General features: G+C 44.9%; 1 protein-coding gene across 1 annotated transcript in view; it reads left to right on the top strand.

Annotated features, from left to right (window-relative positions):
• The first annotated feature begins 7,439 nt into the window (after positions 1 to 7,439).
• The window catches only part of CALN1 (calneuron 1), a 668,056-nt gene continuing 657,660 nt past the window's right edge, over positions 7,440 to 17,835 (top strand). Inside the window, exon 1 of the mRNA XM_054495063.2 lies at positions 7,440 to 7,597. The gene's annotated coding sequence lies outside the window, so the exon portion shown is untranslated. The remainder of the gene's footprint in view (positions 7,598 to 17,835) is intronic.

The following is a 17,835-nucleotide window of genomic DNA, read 5'->3' as shown; positions in this document are numbered from 1 at the left end:
GCAGCTTCTCCAGGCACTGCCTGGGGCTCCTCTATTCTTTGTATGGTTCTCAGAGCAGAGATCCCACAGATGATGAATTGAGAGCTGAATTAAGGCCTTCCAATTCCCTAACAACCTACACTAACCAAATTCTAAAAATATTAGTAAAATGTATGGACATTTACCTAACACACCTAACACAATTAGATAACAAGCTGTGCTGGTATTCCATTTAATTCTCCCAAAGCAAAGTTTCTTAGTTGTCCATGAATATATATATAAATATATGTATTTATATATATATAAATTTATATATAAATACATATATTTATATATATAAATTTATATATAAATATATAAATATATATTTTTATATATTTATATATATTTGAATATATATTATATATATTATATATATGAAAATGTATAATATATATTTGAATATATATATTATATATATGAAAATATATAATATATATATGAATATATATTATATATATGAATATATATTATATATGAATATATATTATATGTATGAATATATATATATATTTTGGCTGTGAATTCACTACATCTAAAATTAGACTTGGAATATTGTTTCTTCTTGATATACTAATGTGGTTTAATAAATGACAAATATGTAATACAAGGATGTGCCAACGGGCTCCAACTTAAGGAATGATCTTAAAACTTCACTCTCTCTTATAATTCCTTTCATGTTTCCATGTTGACATGTATACTCCAAAGTGCATTATCTGTGCCCAGCTGTTCAGATTAGGGCTGCACCATGGCTATGAGAACACTCCAATTTGGGATCGCCAAGGAAAATTCTTGTCTGGTCAGAAAAACAAAATCCACATGAGATGTTTCAAACAGATGGCATTTCATACAGATGATTAGTTGCACAAGAACTGGAAAGCTGAAAAAACCCAGAGATTTGTAATTGCAAGAGTAGCTAATGAGATAGGAGGTGGGACTTGACTGTGGACCAGATTGAAGACTGGCTGAAACAGGGAAGAGGCACCTAAAGCATTTTTCCATAAGACATGCCCACCAGCACCATGACAGTTTACCATTGCCATGACAACATCCAGAAGTTACTACCCCATTCCAGGGCAATGACCCAGAAGTTACTACCTTTTTCTAGAAACTTCTGAATAGCCTGCCCCTTAATTTGCATGTAATTAAAAGTGCATATAAATATGAGTGCAGCACTGCCCCTGAGCTGCTACTCTCCACACACTGTCTGTGGGGTAGCCCTTTTCTGCAGGAGCAGTCATGGAGCTATAACACTGCCCCCTCAATAAAGCTGTTTTCTTCTGCCATCAGCTTGCTCTTGAATTCCTTCCTGAGTGAAGCCAAGAAACTTCCCAGCCTAAGCCCCAATTTTGGGGTTCACCTGCCCTGCATTACTACTACCACTAGGGCTGGCGGAAAGAAAAGGAAGATGTGGTTTGCCTGGCTTAGGAAGGGCTGGACCACTGAGGGGTGTGGTGAGGCTGGCATCAGCAGCACCAAAGCTTGCTGGAGGCTTGAGCCAACTCTCTGCTGCTTTCCTTCCTCCTTGCCTTCCCATCTCCTGAGTCCTCCTTTGACTAAATCTAACAGGAAGCCAGCAGGTAGGAGCACTAGTAATTGTGGTCTGGAGAGCCTGGCCCCCACATTGCAGAGTCTCTGTGGGTATCCTGGAGCTGAGGGGCAATGGGAAGTAACCAGCACAAAACCAGATTTACATACAGGCCAATTTTGAAGCTCCACAAAAATCACTCCCACCTTTGTTTAGGCCTCCTGGATTCTATTCTGATAAGCGTATCTCTTAGAGGTTCAGTAAAGCTAAGCTCCTTGAATTAGTCTGTTTTGCACTGCTATAAAGGAATACCTGAGGCTGGGTCATTTATAAAGAAAAGCTTTATTTGGCTCACAGTTCCACAGACTGTACAAGAAACATGACACAAACATCTGCTTCTGGTGAGGTGTCAGGAAGCTTCTACTCATGGCGGAAGGTGAAGGGGGAGCAGGCTTCACGTGGTGAGAGGGAGGAAGAGAGAGAGAAGGAGGAGGAAGCTGCCAGGCTCTTTTTTAACAATCAAATTTCTTGTTAACTAATAGAGTGAGAATCCACTCATTATCGCAAGGAGGGTGCCAAGCCATCCATAAGGGATCCACCCCCATAACCCAAACACCTTACTCCAGGCCCCACCTCTAACATTGGGGGTCACATTTCAACATGAGATTTGGAGGGGACAAATATCCAGACTGTACCACTCCTGCAGATGGGAATGAGATCAGAGCAGAGACCCTACAAGGAGTGAGTTGAGAGCTGAATTAAAGCCCTCCAGTTCTCTAATAACCTCCCCCATCCAAGTTCCAAAATATTCATAAAATATATTAACATTTACCTAACACACCTAACATAACCAGACAACAAGCAGAATATTAATATGTAAATTATCCATAGTCCTTTGCTGTGCTGGCATGTTCCATTCAATTCTGTCAAAGCGAAGTTTCTTTTCTTTTAAAAAATTGATTGCAAATAGAGATGGGGGTATCACTTTGTTGCCCAGTCTGGTCTTGAACTCCTGGGCACAAAAGGTCTTCCCTTCTCAGCCTCCCGAAGTGCTGGAATTACAGGCATGAGCCACTGCACCAGCCCCAAAATACAGTTTCTTAGTTGCTCCTGATTTTTTTTTTTGAATTCACCACATCTAAAATTAGATTTGGAATATTTTTTCTTCTTGATAGGTTAATTTGGTGTAATAAATGACAAATACATAATACAAGGATGTGCCAGGAATAAACAAGGTGGAGCTTCTCATTTGTCCTTGACTTGTCAATCACCGGGGATGGGGCAGATCATCTTGTGGGCCAAAGTGGTGCCAATGGTGAACCTTAGGCAGGAGCTGAGGGACCGCCTCTTTCTCTCTGGGTTTTGGTTTCTTCTGTTTGGAGGTTGATAGGTCAAGGTAGACATGAGGGCACTCCCTGGTGGTGGATGCTGCGGACATCTTACCAGCCCACAGGACCCTAGGGGCCCCAGGAGAGTTGAATTCTTGTCTTTGGGCAGCTTACCAGCTGCAGCTTCTCTTCTTCTCCTTCTCCTCCTCCCCCTTCCCCCACTCCTCCTCCTTCTTCTTTCTTATTTTTTTCTTCTTCTTTTTCTCTTCTTCTTCCTCCTCCTCTTTCTTTCTCCTTCTCCTCCTCCTTCTTCTTCTTCCTCTTCTCTTCTCTTCTCTTCCCTTCGCCCCTTCCTCCTCCTCCTCTTCCTCCTCCTCCTCTTCCTCCTCCTCCTCTTCCTCCTCCTCCTCTTCCTCCTCCTCCTCTTCCTCCTCCTTCTCCTCCTCCTCCTGTTCCTCCTCCTTCTCCTCCTCCTCCTCCTCTTCCTCCTCCTTCTCCTCCTCCTCCTCTTTCTTGTTCTTCTTCTTCTTCTTCTTCTTCTTCTTCTTCTCCTTCTCCTCCTCCCTTCTCCTTCTCCTCCTCCTCCTCCTTCTCCTTTTCCTTCTCCTTCTTCTCCTTCTCCTTCTCCTTCTTCTCCTTCTCCTTCTCCTTCTTCTCCTTCTCCTTTCTTCTCCTCCCCCTCCTCCTTCTTCTGCCTGGTCTGAGTTCTGTTCTGAGGAACTGTGGAGAAAGCTGGGGGAAAATATGAACTGTAGCATCCTGGGGCACAGAGCTTCCACAAGGCCGTCATGGTGGCAACTATGGGAACATGACTGAGAGAACTCTAAGGGACTGGAGAAAGGGCAGAGTTGAGGCCACTGCTCTTGCCCCATGCGAGGATCCTCTAATCTCAAAAAAAAATTAGGGCTTTATTTTATTTTTATTTTCGTTTTTATTTTGAAACAGAGTCTCACTCTGTAGCCCAGGCTGGAGTGCAGTGGTGTGATTTCTGCCTCAGCCTCCCGAGTAGCTAGGATTACAGGCATGCACCACCATGCCCGGCTAATTTTTGTACTTTTAGTAGAGATGGAGTTTTGCCACGTTGCCCAGGCTGGTCTCAAACTCTTGGACTCAAGTGATCTGCCTGCCTCAGCCTCCCAAAGTGCTGGGATTACAGGCATGATCCACCATGCCTGGCTGGGGCTTGATTTTGTTAATGAAAAAGCAGAAAGAGACCCAAAGATTTGAGGAGGACGTAGTAGGAATAGTGTTTGGAACTCCCCTCCAGACGATTCCTCGTCATGTGGTCCTTGTTGGCCATCTGTGCTGTGCCATCCTCTGTTGACCTGAGTCCACTTTACTTGGAGATGGCCCACTGGGCGCTGGGGGTCGGGGGGGCTCTGAGATTGTGAGTCTGTGGACACTTTTATGCCAGGTGTACATCCCCCACTTACAACCTCATTATTTCCCACACCTTTCTTTAAGGGGAAGAGAAGATGCAATATGCAAATCTCCTCGCAAAATGGAGGACAAGAAATTGCATGTAACTGATGTCTGAATGGGTGATGCCAGATTTTTATTTTTATTTTTAAAGACAAGAGCTTACTCTGTTGCCCAGGCTGGAGTACAGTGGCACCATCATGGCTTATGGTAACCTTGAACTCCTGGGATCAAGTGATCCTCCTGCCTTAGCCTCCCAAGTAGCTGAGGCTATAGGTACACACAAACATGTTCAGCTAGCTTTTAAATTTTTTGTAAAGATGGGATCTTGCTATGTTGCCCAGCCTGGCCTCAAACTCCTGACCCCAAGTGATCCTCCCTCCTCAGCCTCCCAAAGCATTGGGATTACAGGTGTGAGCCACAGTGTCCAGCCTAAATGGCTGATGGCAGATTATTTTTTTTTCTTCTTTTTTTTGAGATGGAGTCTCATTCTGTCACCCAGGCTGGAGTGCAGTGGCGTGATCTCGGCTCACTGCAAGCTCCATCTCCCGGGTTCACACCATTCTCCTGCCTCAGCCTCCCAAGTAGCTGGGACTACAGACGCCCACCACCACGCCCGGCTAATTTTTTTTGTATTTTTTTTAGTAGAGACGGGGTTTCACCATGTTAGCCAGGATGGTCTCGATCTCCTGATCTCGTGATATGCCCACCTTGGCCTCTCAAAGTGCTGGGATTACAGGTGTGAGCCACCGCGCCCAGCCTGACCGCAGATTCTTTGCTGACAAAGATTTTGCGGCCAGTGGGGGTGAGGGCTGTGGGCATCTGAGGGTGTGAGCCAGGCAGGGGTAAAGTGAGCACAGAGGGAGGTTTGCTGGGGAGGCTCAGGGATTTTGCTGAAAGCCTACTCTTTCTGACATTGCCAGTCTGAGCTGGCCTAGTGCAGGATCCATTTCTCAGAGGAGTGCCTAGGATCTGGGAGATTGTGGCCATCCCGCTCCATCCCTCATGGACTCTGAGGTCCTTACAGATGGTCCCACACAGATTTTCTCAAGATTTTTAGGGCATGCCCTCTGCAGTGCGCTGTCCCCATCTGCCAAGAAGATTTGGTCAACCTTGGTGCTGAGATAATTGATGAGCTTTCTAAAAGTCCATATATCCCCTTCCTTCTTTCCCTTTCTGTTAAGAGCATTACTGGCTTAGTTCAACCCTTTCTAATTTTTAAATTATAAACCCAGGCTCAAAAGGGGAAGGGGGTCAAATGCATGCTCTTAGTAGAGCTGAGATGGGATCTGGGATTCACTCTGACACCACAGCCCAGGTCCCTCCTGGACACCCCTGACACTCACTCCAAGGCACATACCCTGGAGACCTCTGGCTTCTGAGCACCAATTGGCTGGATTTATTTCACTTGCTTATGAGGGGAAAATGACATTAAAAAGATCATGCAGCTGGGTGTGGTGGCTTATGCCTGTAATCCCAGCACTTTGGGAGGCCGAGGCGGGCAGATCATGAGGTCAGGAGTTCGAGACCAGCCTGGCCAAGATGGTGAAACCCTGTCTCTACTAAAAATACAAAAAAATTAGCCAGGCATGGTGGTGCACATCTGTAGTCCCAGCTACTTGGGAGGCTGAGGCAGGAGAACTGCTTGAACTCAGGAGGCAGAGGTTGCAGCAAGCCGAGACCATGCCACAGCACTCCAGCCTGGGAAACAGAGTGAGACTCCGTCAAAAAAAAAAAAAAAAAAAAAAAAAAGATCATTCAAGGTGCCACCATATTGACTAAAGAAATATCTCTGAAAAACTGACTCCATAGTGTGGGATGCCAAGTGCAATGAGCTATTGTGAAGATGAGGCGTGGCAGTCTTAGCCAAGACAGGCTCACAAAGGGACCAGCAGCTGCTCAAGCAGGGGCAAGCGAAAAGAGGCAGCGTGGGAAGGGGGTCTCTGAGGCTGACCCTCTATCCTTGACACAGAAACTGTCCTTGACACAGATTCGTGCTCCATGAAAGGCAGCCGGAGATGCCAGGAACTCCCAATACGGGTTTGCTCTTCCCCTCATCCCTGTGGCTACCTTTCTCTGTTCCTCTCCTGGCCATGCTCTGTGTCACAACTACTTCTCTTGGTGATCTGCCTGTAATATGCAGGCAGTGTGTCTAGCTGGCTGCAGGCACATGTCTGGAAAAGTGGGCAAGTAGGTGTGTGTGCATGGGAAGGTGTGTGTGCATGAACAGGCATCTATGTGTGCACGGGCAGACATGTGTGTACCGGGGCAGGTGTGTGTGTGTGGTATGGGCAGGCATGTGTGTGAGTGTGCATGAGCAGGCATGTGTGTACCTGAGCAGGCATGTGTGTGTGTGTGTTCATAGGCAGACATGTGTGTGTGCATGGGCAGGCATCTGTATACCTAGGCAGGCGTGTGTGTGTGTACCTGGGCAAGCGTGTGTGTATGTGTGTACATGGGCAGGTGTGTGTGTGTGGTATGGGCAGGCATGTGTGTGTGGTATGGGCAGGCATGTGTGTGTGCATGGGCAGGAATGTGGGTGTACACGGGTGGGTATGTGTGTACATAGTCAGGAATGTGTATGCATATACACGGGCAGGCATGTGTGTGTAAATGGGCAGGTGTGTGTGCGTGCATGGGCAGGCATGTATATATAACAGGCAGGCATGGGTGTGTGCATGGCAGGTGTGTGTGTCCATGGGTAGGCGTGTGTGCATGCAGCTTACATAAGTGGCAGTGCTCTCAGGAGGGGAGCACACAGTACAGACCAGGTTTCCCACTTTCCCCAGGCAGTGTCCCGTGCAGCCCCGTGTCTGAAGAGGGTGTCACTGATGCCCCCTACCTCCACGGAGCCCAGCTCTTTCCCTCGGTCTGGAAGACAGCGAGCAGGACCTTGGTACTTCCTAGGGTAGGCAGTGCCTGGGTCCACAGCCCTGTGGTTCCGATTCAAACCATGCAGCCCGAGAGACTCCGGTGTTTCTGGCTGCACTTTTCCACCTTCCCAGCCCCGTTTTCTTGCTGGAGTGAGAGGGCTGCAGAAAGCTTTCCTAGCAGCCGGAGCAGCAGCCAGAGCAGACACGGCAGCAGCCACGGCAGCAGCACTGGCACCCTTCAAATTGGGACTCTAGCCCTTTAAATCTGCTCAGTTACCAAAAAAGAAGAGGCATCAGACCCTGTTAATTAAAGCTCGTCCCGGTCCATCATTCTGAGGAGCTGCAGTGCCCTGCTCCTTCCTAATGGCTTAGAGATTCTCCTTAACTCCCAGCCATGGATCTTGGAGAATTTCCCCCGAGATCAGCAGGAGGTATGACCCTTGCCGATGACACTCTGAAGCTTGTGTGTCTCTAAATCAATGATATAACTGACTGCATGGATGCTGCCTGCCTTCCCCCTTCTGCTTTTCCTCTTCCCCTCTTTCTCCTCTCCAATTTCCCAGCTTGTGTTTAGTTGAGACAGAATCAAGTTTTGATGGGTTTCGGAGGAAGGGGAGGGGTAGGGAGATCTGGAGGTGGTGGTGGCTCTTGGCATGTTTGTTTTGGCCCTAGCTTCACCCAGCTGTCAAAGTGGTCTGGAGGAGTGGGGAGACACGCTTCTTTCAGCTCTGGCTCATGCAAAACCATTTCCTCCCGGCCCGGTCCCTTCCCCTTGGAGATAATGAAAAGGGCATAACCCTGACTCGACTTGCCTGTCAAATCGGTGCCCTGCCACTCGGTCGGAACATGGCTGTGTGGCTGCACTCCTATGTTATTGGAAAACTCATTCCATACAACTTTCCCTGTAAGTCGTCCCGGAGGAACATCTTGCCGACCGACACCTGTCCCCCCTCCCCGCCCCTGCCCTCATTCTCCCCTCATCTTTACTCTCTGAATGCTGCTCCTTTCAAATGCTTGCTGTATGATTTCAGGAATTCCTAACCCTGTCCCTTGTGCCTTTTGAGGAAACTCACTTCGAGCCGAGTCTCAGGTTCTGTGGCAAAGAGTTGTTTTGATTCAGGAATCTGCTGTAGCCTGGCAGAGAGAAGGAGTAGATTTATCTTCTTTGTACATTGCATTGTGTAAATTGTACTTGGGCTCAGAGAACATCTATCTGCAAATCCTTCATTGATTTGTTTTTGACCCTCACGGGGTGACTTCTGGGTGAAATGCTCTTTCCGAGTCATACCCAAAGGAAAGATTTCCTTTCCATCAGCTTGACATGACTCCACAGACATCCCTGAAAGTCAGACTTGGGCAGAGGGAGGCATTTTCATTGGCCTGAGTGACAGTCGTCTCTGGGGGTCCCGGGAGCATGGGTTCGTGTGGCTTGGGAGCAGGGTTCTAAGGACTTCCAGTTCCCCACCTGGGAGAGGAGCTTGGGAGGGAAAGTGCTTTTACTGAATTTTCCAGGGGCTTTAAAACACGCTGAATGGTTAACATCCCCGTTCAAGTCTTGAGAGGGATCTGAGCCAAAACACAGCTCACGTGAGTAGGGATTTTCCCCCAAAGTGATTGCCTGCAGAGTCCTAAACCATTTCCATGAACGGTAGTTATCGCGTTTGCAGCTAAATCCCTTTGCAATCCCCCAGCCAAGGATGGGCACTTTCTCTGGGTGAATGTCCCGGAAGTCAGCCTGTCTGCTTCCCAGACACTGGGGGTGCAATGCATTTTGTATGATCAGAATCATCAAACTCTCTGCTGTGGCAGAAACTCTCTGGTTTAGGAGAGACCATTCAGAGCTTATGAGTGAAGCTCTTGATGGAATGAATTCTTATCCCCATGCCCATCGGTGGATCTGTGTGGTTGATTTAAAGATTCAAAGAAGTAACCCCGGGAGAGATGTTTCATGCAAACAGAAACTCAGCATGGAGGCCTTGGTAGTGCTGGTTAAAGGGAGGAGGCTTCGGGGAGGGTGGCGTTGGAGGTTTGAGGTCCTTTTTAAAGGTCGTGCTCTCAGCTGGTCTGTGAGGGTCAGGTTCTCTCCTGGAGCTGAGGATAGACGCGGACTGAGGCCATGGTTAGCCAGGTGAGTTCCTTGAGCTCACAGACCGTTCAGTGTAGAAGGTTCGTCCACACAGCTATAGTCACCTCTTCCTCTGTTGCCTGGTGGCCCAAAGGTCAACACCTTTCTTCCACTTTCTAGGGGAAGCCAAGAGAGGCTTGAAATAGATGTCACTAACTGTGTTTTTGTACCAGCTGGGGCTCATTAACAATAAGTAATTAAGTAGACTGTTCCTTTGTGTCAAATTTTCTTTTCAACTTAATGGTGTGTGTGTGTGTGTGTGTGTATGTGTGTGTGTGTGTGTGTGTGTTTAATTCACTGATGGCTGCTGGCTTTCAAGAAGCTGTAAACAGGTCCCAATGGAGTTTGTTTAGATTTGGCAACTTTGTATAGTTCTGTGTTCCGTTGACGTTTCTTTAATGGCCGTGGTGGGCTCTCAGCTTATAGGGTGGTAGGAAAGGCATGGCCTTTGGGGACCAACAGACCTTCATTGGAGTCTCAGCTTCACCACACAAGAGCACGTAGCCTGGGCTGCTGATTAATCTCATCGGGCAGGCGTCAGTTTCTCTGTCTGTAACATGGTAGCACTGTCAGGATTAAATGGAGTCATTTAGCTGAAGTCTGTGTATGTAGCTGGTACAAAAGAGTATCTCTTCTTTCAGTTGCAGCTGCCTTGAGTTAAGTCAACATTAACACAAAGGATTGAACTGTTTAAATAGTTATAGTGACTCCTGTACTGACTGCTGGACTGTGCCTTTTCTGAGGGCAGGGATGGCCTCCTTCCTGTCACTCTCTCTCTCCCAAAAGCTAGCGAAGGGCCTGGCATGGCGTGGAAACAACATAAAAGTTTATTGAATGAATATATGCCAGTCTGTGGACACATAACCTTCAACATAGGTGGTTTTTAATGACTAAGCAAAACCAATTCTCACTCAGTTTACTTAAGAAATGCAGTTGAGCCAGTTAGATCAAAGAGCCTCGTGACTGTAATAAATTTGGATTAAGATAGATCCATTTGTGGGGAAATTTGAACTGTAATTAAAAAAATGTCTCCTGCACTGGAACCTGTACTGGGTGCCTGCGGACTCCAGGAGTGCCCTGGGAGCCGTTCTGATTGCTGGCAGCCTTCCCTCTTCATGTGCTACTTCCTCTTTTTCATGCTTTGAAGAAGAGAAGAGGCTCTGAAAGGGGAGAACCGCTCTGAATGGAAAGAAGAGCTTCAACTGCTACTCTGGTGCGTAGTACGAGTCTATCAATATATCAATCCATTAAAAAAGAGTAAGTTGATTTGTGTGGAGACACTTAGTACCTACTGGGGAGAGTCATAGATTTAATAATTTTTTTAATTAATTAATTTAGTTTTTGAGACAGAGTCTGAGTCTGTCACCCAGGCTGGAGTGCAGTGGCATGATCTCTGCTCACTGCATCCTCCACCTCCCGGAGGTTGCAGTGAGCCGAGATCGCACTACTGCACTCCAGCCTGGGCAACAAGAGAGAAACTCTGTCTCAAAAAAATAAAAAAGTTGATCAAAGATAATCATCATCATAAAAGTGAATACCACCACCTAACATTTGCAGAGGGTCTCTCTAGCTAGGGGTTGGAGGAACCCACGTGAGATTGGCTGCCCCCTATTCTCAAGTAAAGGGATGGGGGGTTAATAGTGTGTGTCGTAGGATACATGAGGCACAAGTCTGGTGGATCGTGGGAGGATGACGATTTTGGCCTTGGGAAAGGCTTCTTTCAAGTAGATGATCCCCAAACTGAGTCCCAACAGAGGTGGCTATGAAGCGTCATCCTAGGCTGAAGAAATTACACATGCAAAGAACAGAGATGAAAGAAACACTCGAGGGAGTGGCAGCAAATCTGTCTGACCATTATGGGAGGCAATGTGATAAAAGAAGAAGCTGGAGAGGAGACAGGGGTTAGATCCTAAAGGACCCTGGGTGCGTGAAACGAGGGGACTTCATTTTGAAGGAGATGGAGTCACTGAAAGATTTTAAGCAACGGAATCACTTGGGAAAATTGAATTGAACAAACACGCACTGAGCATCGATCCTTTACCAAACTGTGTCCTAAGCACCTGGATGCAGCGGTGAACACAACACACAAAATCCCCTGCTCTTGCGGAACTTGCAGGCAGTGAAGAAGACAAAAAAATAAGTCACAAAAGGTAAATTGTACATAGCACGTCAGACGGTGACACACGCTCTGGAGAGAAATGCAGCCGAGGAGGAGGACGAGGTCCTGAGACAGTGATGAGGCATGGGTGTGTGTGTGCAACCCTTAATAATGCTCAATCCTAAGTATGTGCAATCCTTAACAAAGTGCAATCCTAAATAAGTGCAACCCTACATAAAGTGCAATCCTAAATAAGCGCAACCCTTAATAAAGTGCAATCCTAAATAAGTGCAACTCTGAATAAAGTGCAATCCTAAATAATTGCAACCCTTAATAAAGTACAAGCCTAAATAAGTGCAACCCTACATAAAGTGCAATCCTAAATAAGTGCAACCCTTAATAAAGTGCAATCCTAAATAAGTGCAACCCTTAATAAAGTGCAATCCTAAATAAGTGCAACCCTTAATAAAGTGCAATCCTAAATAAGTGCAACCCTGAATAAAGTGCAATCCTAAATAAGTGCAACCCTGAATAAAGTGCAATCCTAAATAAGTGCAACCCTACATAAAGTGTAATCCTAAATAAGTGCAACTCTTAATAAAGTCCAATCCTAAATAGTTGCAACCCTTAATAAAGTGCAATCCTAAATAAGTGCAACCCTACATAAAGTGCAATCCTAAATAAGTACAACCCTACATAAAGTGCAACCCTAAATAATTGCAACCCTGAATAAAGTGCAATCCTAAATAAGCGCAACCCTTAATAAAGTCCAATCCTAAATAAGTTCAACCCTTAATAAAGTGCAATCCTAAATAAGAGCAACCCTTAATAAAGTGCAATCCTAAATAAGTACAACCTTTAATAAAGTGCAATCCTAAATAAGTGTAACCCTACATAAAGTGCAATCCTAAATAAAATGCAATCCTAAATAAGTGCAACTCTAAATAAAATTCAATCCTAAATAAGTGCAACCCTTAATAAAGTGCAATCCTAAATAAGTACAACCCTAAATAAAATGCAATCCTAAATAAGTACAACTCTAAATAAAATTCAATCCTAAATAAGTGCAACCCTACATAAAGTGCAATCCTAAGTAATTGCAACTCTTAATAAAGAGCAATCCTAAATAAGTGCAACCCTACATAAAGTGCAATCCTAAATAAGTTCAACCCTTAATAAAGTGCAATCCTAAATAATTGCAACTCTGAATAAAGTGCAATCCTAAATAAGTACAACCCTTAATAAAGTCCAATCCTAAGTAAGTGCAACCCTTAATAAAGTGCAATCCTAAATAAGTGCAGCCCTACATAAAGTGCAATCCTAAATAAGTACAACCCTACATAAAGTGCAATCCTAAATAATTGCAACCCTGAATAAAGTGCAATCCTAAATAAGCGCAACCCTTAATAAAGTCCAGTCCTAAATAAGTTCAACCCTTAATAAAGTGCAATCCTAAATAAGAGCAACCCTTAATAAAGTGCAATCCTAAATAAGAGCAACCCTTAATAAAGTGCAATCCTAAATAAGTACAACCTTTAACAAAGTGCAATCCTAAATAAGTGCAACCCTACATAAAGTGCAACCCTAAATAAAATGCAATCCTAAATAAGTGCAACTCTAAATAAAATTCAATCCTAAATAAGTGCAACCCTTAATAAAGTGCAATCCTAAATAAGTACAACCCTAAATAAAATGCAATCCTAAATAAGTACAACTCTAAATAAAATTCAATCCTAAATAAGTGCAACCCTACATAAAGTGCAATCCTAAATAAGCGCAACCCTTAATAAAGTGCAAACCTAAATAATTGCAACCCTAAATAAAGTACAATCCTAAGTAAGTGCAGCCCTTAATAAAGTGCAATCCTAAATAAAATGCAATCCTGAATAAATAAAGGTGGCAGCAGAATGAAAACTCTTGGAGGCGTTGTAAGAACTTTGGCTTTTGCTTTGAGTGAGGCGGGAGCCCAGTGCTGGGCTCTGAGCAGAGGAGAAACATTTTTAAATGATCCTCCTCACTGCTGTGTTGAGGAAAGATTGTGGGTGGCAAGGTCAGAGCAGGAAGGTCAGCTAGGAGGTGAACATTTAATCCAGGTGAGAGGTGATGGTGGCTGGCCAGTGGGGTACCAGTGGAGGTCTGCCAAATGCTAGGATTCTGAACTTTTTGTTTTTTTCAGGATGGAGGCAATGGGATGTGTTGATGGGTTGGAGAGTTGTGTGAGATGAGTCGAGGATGACTCAAGCTTCCTTGGCCTGAGACAGGGACAGCTGTGGGTGGAGCGGGTTTGGGAGGAGAGCAGGAGTCGGGTGTTTCTCATGTTAAATTGGAGACGTCTGTTGAGGCTCCCGGTGGAGATGTTGAGTGGGCAGTCCTGGGTTCACGAGAGAGATTTGGGCTTGAGACAGCCTTGGGAATCATCAGAGTACAGATGGTATTTAAAGCCATCTCAGATGAGATCATCAGAAGATGCAAGAGACGAAGAACTGAGTTCTGAGGCATCACAGCTATTTACAGGTTAAAAAGATGACCAGAAACCCAAACCAGGAGATTGAGAAGGAGGTGTCTTCCTCCTTCCTCGTTCAAGATGATTCGTCCCATTTGTACATTCTATGTCCTTGTCTCTCCTGGGACCGAGACTCATAGCTCATTCTCCCAACTCTTTTTTTTTTTTTTTTTTTTTTTGAGACGGAGTGTCGCTCTGTTGCTCAGGCTGGAGTGCAATGGTGCAATCTTGGCCAACTGCAAACTCCGCCTCCCGGGTTCAAGAGATTCTCTTGCCTCAGCCTCCCAAGTAGCTGGGATTATAGGTGCATGCCACCATGCCCGACTAATATTTATATTTTTAGTAGAGACAGGGTTTCATCCTGTTGGTCAGGCTGGTCTCGAACTCCTGACCTCAGGTGATCCTCCTATCTTGGCCTCCCAAAGTGCTGGGATTACAGGCATGAGTCACCGTGCCTGGCCCTCATTCTCCTAATTTTTAACTTATTCCTTTCTCCTGGCTTCTTCCCACCTCCCTCTTCTCATCTTAAAAAGAAGCTTCCCTTAGCTCCTACCGACTCCTTTAGCTTTTGCTCTCTTGTTCTCTTTTTCTTCACAGATAAACTTTTATTTCTTTAGGCATTAATCAAACAACTGCTGCATACCAGGAGTAAAGAACATGGAAACAAAAGACAGATTTTACCCTACTTGAAAGAATATTTATTTACACCTTGTCTACTTCCATAAAGCATTTTAGATATCATTTTTTAACATGTATATATAATGAAATATAAAATATATGATCATAAACTAAGCATAAAAAATTTTGTACCAAATAATTTGTATTTGTATTCTAAAATACAATTTAGAACACAGGAGCAAGATCAGTACAAAAAACAGAATGCAGAAATAAAGGTCATAAGATTCTATAGTATTATTATTATTGTTTGTTTTTGAGACAGAGTCTCGCTCTGTTGCTGAGGCTGGAGTGCAGTGCTGTTATCTCAGCTCACTGCAACCTCTGCCTCCCGGGTTCAAGCGATTCTCCTGTTTCAGCCTCCGGAGTAGCTGGGATTACAGGCATAAGCCACCACACCCAGCTAAGTTTTGTATTTTTAGTAGAGATGGGGTTTCCTCATATTGGCCAGGCTGATCTTGAACTCCTGGCCTCAAGTGATCTGCCTGCCTCAGCCTTCCAAAGTGCTGGGATTACAGGCTTGAGCCACTGTGTCTGGCCAGATTCTATTTTATTTTAATTTTGAGAGACAAAGTCTCACTATGTTGTCCAGGCTGGTCTTAAACTCCTGGCCTCGAGTGATCCTCCCACTTTGGCCTCCCAAAGTATTGACATTACAGACATGAGCCCCTGCGCCTGGCTGGTCATAAAACTGTATAAGAATATAATTGAGCCTCTAATCTGATCAGAACTTTTTGGTCAGAAAACAGAAAATGGGGATTTCTTAAAAAAATTTACCAATGCTCTGAGATCATCATTACATCAATACATCTTTGGGTTTTGGGTATTCTGGGTTCTACCTAACCAGGACCCAGACCAAGAAATAGGATGTGGTCTGCACCCCAGTGCCACCCCGTGATCATTTCCAGTTGGTTCTCTCTCCAGGGACTGACATTAACCATTTGTCTGTTTTAAACTATTTTGGGAATAGTTTAAACTATTTAAACTATTTGGGAATTAAACTAGATGATATGCTAGTTCCTTAAGGAAAACCAAAGCTTTCTGGTATTTAATTATAAAAGAATACAGTTGATCCTTGAACAATTTGGGTTTGAACTATAAGAGGCCACTTATACATGGATCTCTTTCTGCCGCCACCACCCCTGAGACTGCAAGACCAACCCCTCTTTTTCTTCCTCCTCCTCAGCCTCCTCAATGTGGAAAAGACAAGGAGAGGCCTGGCGCGGTGGTTCATGCCTGTAATCCCAGCACTTTGGGAGGCCAAGGCGGGTGGATCATGAGGTCAGGAGTTCAAGACCAGCCTGGCCAAGATGATGAAACCCTGTCTCTACTACAAATACAAAAAAATTAACCAGGCATGGTGGCGGGCGCTTGTAATCCCAGCTACTCAGAAGGCTGAGGCAGAGAACTGCTTGAACCCAGGAGATGGAGGTTGCAGTGAGCCAAGATTGCGCCATTGTACTCCAGCCCAGGCGACAAAGCAAGACTCCATCTCAAAAAAAAAAAAAAAAAAGATTAAACGACAAGGATAAAGACCTTTGTGATGATCCACTTCCATTTAATGAATGTCAATATATTTTTTCTTCTTCATGATATTTTAATAACATTTCCTCTTCTTTAGCTTACTTTATTGTAAGAATACAGAATATATTACATGTAACACAAAACATATGTGTTAATCAACTGTTTACGTTATCAGTAAGGCTTCCAGTCAACAGTAGGCTATTAGCAGTCAAGTTTTTGGAGATTCAGAAGTCATACGTGACTGGGCATAGTGGCTCATGCCTGTAATCCCAAGACTTTGGGAGGCTGAGGTAGGAGGATTGCATGAGCTCAGGGGTTTGATACCAGCCTGGGCAACATGGTGAAACCTCATTTCTAGAAATAATTTTAAAAATTAACTAGTTATGATGATGTGTGCCTGTAGTTACAGCTACTTGGGAGGCTAAAGAGGGAGGATCACTTGAGCCCAGGAGGCTGCAGTGAGCTATGATGGCGCCACTGCACTCCAGCCTTAGCAACAGAGTGATACTCTGTCTCCAGAAAAAAAGAAAAAGTTGTATGCAGATTTTCAACTGCATGGGGTAGGGGGAGCAGCACCCCTAACACCCACAGGGTTTGAGGGTCAACTGTATTTTCTTCCGAGGTTTCCTTTAAGGAGTGTTGAAAAGTTAGGTGGCCTGTACCTTGTCTATTTCCATAATATACTTTGGATAGCATGCAAATTTATGTGTGTGTAATGAAACATAAAATATAAACTTATAAGCTAAGGCGAATAGTGGCAGCTATTTGGCATCGCTTGAAGCCCAACCAGGGGCAGTCAGAAGGTGGAATCTGGAGAGGATGGAGTGTTAAATGCCAACGAGATGAAGCAACATAAGGCCTGGAAGTGTCCCTCGGAGTTAGAAAGTAGGAGGCAGCCAGCCAGGTTCCTGGAGTGATGGAGGTAGAAGCCAGACTGAGGGAGGAGGTCAAGGAAGGAATAAGAGATTTGCTGTGATGTCTCTACATGGCGGCTACTATTTTAAGATGGTCTATTCTCATGGGAAGGAGAGAAAAGATGGCAGATAGAAGACCTTGCAAAATATAAGGAAGGATTTTGTTTATTTCTTGATAGAATGAGGGAGACTTAATTGTGTTTTTGGAGAAATAGGTAGTCAAGAAATACAGGCAAGGCTGGGCGCCGTGGCTCACTTCTGTAATCTCAACACTCTGGGAGGCTGAGGTGGGAGGATGACTTGAGCCTACGAGTTCAAGGCCAGCCTGGGCAACATAGTAAGACTCCATCTCTACAAAAAACAAAAATAAAAATAATGAGCCAGGGATAGTGGTGCATGCCTGGAAAACCAACTACTCAGGAGGCTGAGGCAGGAGGATTGCTTGAGGCCAGGGGTTTAGAACAGCCTGGCACCATAGCGAGACCTCATCTCTACAAAAAATAAAAAGAAAAACAAATTAGCTGGGTGTGGTGGTGCATGCCTATAGAACCAGCTGCTTGGGAGGCTGAGGTGGGAGGTTCATTGGAGCTTAGGAGTCAAGGCTGCAGTGAGCCGTGATTGCACCACTGCACTCTATCCTGGGCAACAGAGTGAGACTCTATCTCAAAAAGAAAGAAAGAGAAGGGAAAGGGGAAAGAAGGAAGGAAGGAAGGGAGAGAGGGAAGGAAGGGAGAGAGGGAAGGGAAGGAGGGAGGGAGGGAAGGAGGAAAGGAGGGAGGGAGGGAGGAAGGAAAGAAAGAAAGAAGGAAGGAAGAAAAGAAAGAAGGAAG

Source organism: Pongo pygmaeus, chromosome 6, assembly GCF_028885625.2.
Source record: "Pongo pygmaeus isolate AG05252 chromosome 6, NHGRI_mPonPyg2-v2.0_pri, whole genome shotgun sequence".
Classification (NCBI taxonomy): Eukaryota; Metazoa; Chordata; class Mammalia; order Primates; family Hominidae; genus Pongo; species Pongo pygmaeus.
Note: the sequence above shows the minus strand (reverse complement) of the source record. Positions and strands in the feature narration are given on the sequence as shown.